Source organism: Camelus bactrianus, chromosome 20 (assembly GCF_048773025.1).
Source record: "Camelus bactrianus isolate YW-2024 breed Bactrian camel chromosome 20, ASM4877302v1, whole genome shotgun sequence".
NCBI lineage: Eukaryota > Metazoa > Chordata > Mammalia > Artiodactyla > Camelidae > Camelus > Camelus bactrianus.
This window is the reverse complement of record NC_133558.1, coordinates 41,792,427-41,796,968: the sequence shown is the minus strand read 5'-3', so window position 1 is coordinate 41,796,968 and position 4,542 is coordinate 41,792,427. Positions and strand designations below refer to the sequence as shown.

At 42.3% G+C, this 4,542-nt stretch overlaps 1 long non-coding RNA gene across 1 annotated transcript; it reads left to right on the top strand.

Annotated features, from left to right (window-relative positions):
• Positions 1-1,178: 1,178 nt before the first annotated feature.
• Positions 1,179-3,453, top strand: LOC141574171 (uncharacterized). Its single transcript, XR_012500849.1, has 3 exons — positions 1,179-1,246; positions 1,724-1,812; positions 3,317-3,453. It is a non-coding gene; the product is annotated as an uncharacterized LOC141574171 (long non-coding RNA).
• Positions 3,454-4,542: the final 1,089 nt, after the last annotated feature.

Below are 4,542 nucleotides of genomic sequence, written 5' to 3'. Positions count from 1 at the left end.
GGCGAGGAAATATCTGTGCCTGGAGGTCTTTTTTCCACATTTCTTTATGGGCTTGACATTTGTCCTGGGCCAAGCCTGGATCAGCTGCCATCACAGGAAACTTAGGGGTAGTTGTGGGTACTGGCTGAGAAGGGACAGGATTCCAAATGGGTTGAAGAGAAGCAACTGCCCATCAGAATAAACCAAGGCTTTCTGGAAGAGATTGGCAGGCTGGCAGTGGAAGAGGACCAGCTGAAGAAGGAAATGCAAGATTCAAGGGGTCAGAACGAGCTGCTAGGATGCCCGGTGCTAGAACTTGAAGGAAGAGGTCCTGTCTGCTGTAAACTCTCAAATGGGGCACTGTCTTCAGCCCCAAACCGAAATTCAGGGAAAGTCTCAGATGCTTTCAAGCATGTGTAAGGGAACGTATAACACTTGCTTTCCTTTCTTTATAAAATTTGTATGTTCAGAATCATTTCACTGCCTTAATATCTTCTGGAGAGAATGCTCACCAAAGTCTTTGGACATGTACCAGGGATAATATATTTATTTTCTATGGTTTGTTTTGCAGTTAACAAAATACTTTGTTTCTGGAAAAAAAAAGTTACACTTTTTAAGCATATCACCCTGAGTTTTCATTGAAATATTAGTACATACTTTATTTGTGTCCTGTGTGAAGATACTGGAAAAAGGAACATCTCCAGAGAACTTGAAAGGTGCTGTTTCAATGAACACTTGAGGAATTTGAGGTAAATGCCTCCAGTTGCAGCATGATTTCCACTGTACACATTAGCTTTCACAAGGAACAACAATCTCATGTTTTAGAAGATTAAATGTTGATATCTACTCAAATTATTTTTCTTGGGAATTTAGTCACCAATGAGAATGTTTTAAGTTGAAATTGCCCTTAATAAATCTCATGTCTGTGAAGCCACAGTGAAATCTGAAGAAATGCATGTGCAGGAGGACGTTCAGCTCAGCAGCAAGAAGAGAGTAAGTATTGTTACTCACCCCCAGAGATGCTTACCTCAGAGAACCGAGCATCACTGTGTCAGTGTTTAATTGTGCTGTAACGCACGGAAAGCAGATGGCCTGTCTTAGCTGTTTCCAAGCGTACGATTCCTCTCGTGTTAAGTATGTTCACATTGCTGTGGATCAGTACTTCTTGAATGTCTTCTCATATCTGTCTTACAGCCAGGTGTTTCGAAGACCAGATCTGAGGGTTCGATGCAGTGAGCTGTGACAACTGGGGACTGCAGCCTGGAAGGTATGTTGCTTGTTGGGAAGAAAACCTTACATACAGGATTCCTGGGAGATGTTGTGGCTTCAGTTCTAGACCCCTAGAATAAAATAAATATAATAAAGAGAGTCAAATAACATTTTTTTTTTTTGGTTTTCCAGTGCAAATAACAGTTAAGTTTACACTATACTGTAGTCTATTAAGTGAGCAATACCACTGTGTCTAAAAACCCCAATGTTCATAACTTAATGAAAATACTCTTTATTACTAAAAACTGCTAGCCATCATTGGAGCCTTTAGTGAGGTGTAATCTTTTTGTTGGTTGTTGGTCTTTTTTTTTAACTTTTTTTATTGATTTATAGTCATTTTGGTGGAAGGTCTTGAATTAACGTTGGTGGCTGCTGACTGGTCATTGTGGCAGTTGCTGAAGATCGGTGTGGCTTTTGCAATTTCTTAACATAAGACCACAATGAAGTTTGTGACAGGATTCTCTCTTCCTTTCAGGAACAAGTCCTCTGTCGCAGGCAATTTGACACATTTTACACACAGTAGAAATTCTTTCCAAATTGGAGTCAGTCCTCTCAAACCCTGCGGTAATTTATCAGCTAAGTTCATACGCTCTTCTAAGTCCTTTGTTATTTCAACCTTCTTCACAGCATCTTCACCAGTAGATTCCATCTCAAGAAACCAATTTCTTTGCTTGTCCATAAGAAGCAGCTCCTCATTCATGCACATTTTTTCATGAGGTTGCAGCCAATCAGTCATATCTTCAGGCTCCACTTGTAACTCTAGTTCTCCTGCTATTTTCAGCACATCTGAAACTCCTTCCTGCACTGAAGTCTTGAGCCCCTCAAAGTCACACATCAGGATTGGAATCAATTCCTTCCAAACCCCAGTTCATGTTGATATTTTGACTTCTTCCCATGAATCACGAATGTTCTTAATGGCATGTAAAATGGTGAATCCTTTCCAGAAAATTTTCCATTCATTTGCCCAGACCCATCATTGGTGTCACTGTCTATGGCAGCTAAAGCCTTCCAAAATGTATTTCTTAAATAATAAGACTTGAAAGGCATAATTACTCCAGATCCATGGGCTGCAGAATAGATGTCGTGTTAAGCATGGAAACAGCATTCATCTCATGCATCTCCATCAGAGCTCCTGGATGACTTGTGCATTGTCCATGAGCAGTAATATTTTGAAAGAAATTTTTTTTGTGTTTTGTTTTGTTTTCTGAGCGGTAGGTATCAACAATGAGCTAAAATATTCATGTTGTAAATAGATGTGCTGTCATTCAGGCTTTGTTCTATTTATAGAGCACAGAGTAGATTTCACTTGATTCTCATGGGACATAAGATTTTCATAATGTTAAATGAATATTGGCTTCGTTAGCCGCTAACGGGAAAATCAGCCTGTCCATTGAAGCCTTGATGCCAGGCGCTGACTTCTCTCCAGCTGTGATGTTGCTGGGTGGCCACCCCTTGCAGTTCTCTGCATTGAAAACCTGTTGTTTAGTGCAACCACCTTCATTAGCTGTCTTAGCTTCATCTCCTGGAGCACTTACAGCAGCCTCTGGGTCAGCTCTTCCCGCCTTACCTTGCACAGGTATGCAGTGGAGATGGAATCTTGCCTTAAACTTCATGGGCCAACACCTGCTGGCTTCACACTTTTCTTCTGAAGCCTCTTCACCTCTCTCAGGGTTTATAGGATTGCTGAGAACTAGGGACTTCCGCTGGATTAGGCTTTGCCTTAAAGGAATGTCATGCCTGTTTTAATTAAAATGATAAAGAACCAAATATATCAGGAACTACAAAAATGTGACACAGAGATAAGAAATGAGCAAATGCTGCCAGAAAAAAAAATGTCACCAATGGAATTGCTGTACTCAGGGTTGTTAAAAATCTTCAACTGTTTAAAAATATGCATTACCAGGGAGGGCAATAAAATGAAACATGCCTGTAATAGCAATGAATTTGCACTGGGAAGGTAAAAAGGGGACTCCTGCCTTCAGAATTCTCTCCTTTCTCCACTCCCCAGCACAGCCAAGCTCTTGAGTGCACACGTGCACACACAAAGCCAATTGTTTTATGTTTATAGAGGGTAAAAAGAAAATGCAAGACCACCATGCTGCATCGGGATCTCTGAAAGAACGTGAGGAAGACGGTTTCCAAAGGCAGGTGAAGAAAGTATGCGTCCTTGATGAAATCAGTGGACAGGGAACTATGGACACTGAAGGGTAAGACGTTCCCGTGTTAATTATGACAATGTGTGAATGAATGTGTGGAGTTATGTGGATATTGTAATATGTTTCAGAATACTTACTACCATATTTTCGTTACCATATTCGATCAGTACAGATGTGCATTTATTTTTCAACCTTGATTTCTGTAATCTGCTGCTTCTGTTCATTCTAACTGGTTACCAGAGTCTTGTTTGTATTTAGTTTGAGATTTTAGCAGGTTCTTGGACCAGATTTAGTCACTTCATTATCTGGATCCCTCTAGGTCCATTTCTATTGTCCTTAGGTTTCAACCACATCAAAGTGTCATGACCTGCCATGTGTCTATCATTTTTAATAAACTCTAGACATTGGGTAGAAAATAGAGAAAGCTTGAGGCCTCGTGTGAGGTTAACTTGCTGCAGAGAAGGTGGGCATTACAGCTGGCAGGTGGTCAGGGTGCCAGCAGCGCTACATCCTGTTAACCCGGTTAGGAGCTGAGATCAGTCAGTGCAGCCAGACCTCGTGAGGCCCATGTGTCTCCTGTCCACCTTTGTTTCTGGCATGTAGCTCTCACGGATCCCAGCTAAGTCCTGGGGGTCTTTCTAGGGATCACCTTCGCTGACGGACCATGAGCTCCAGCTGCCTGACTGCGGTGCCCGTGCGTAGGGGGCACCGGCTGCCGGGCTGCTCTGCATCTCAGTGGTTTCCTCTGCAGTTACCGGGTGAACCCCGGGGAAGGTGGGCCCAGTCCTGGGCTTTCTTCTTCTCCATCTTGGCCTCATGTCCCTTTCTGGATTGTTAGCAATTTGTTACATTTGATCATGGATTTCATAATTTGTCCAGAGTTTCCTGTCATTCTCAGGGAGAGGTCATGGACATCACACCCATTAACCCGCTTTCAAAAACAAACATTTCCTTATATTTCCTAAAGGATCAGGTTTTGCTCCAGGTTTTGACTGAAATCTGGGCTCTCTGTGGGAGAAATCAAACAAGTCATGAAGGCTTGCTTTACCCTAATGTGTTTGGTTGTGGTGAGTTGGTCAGACCCTGATTCCCACGTTGAAACACAGTGAGCTCGCGCTGTCCCAGGCACAGGAGCCTG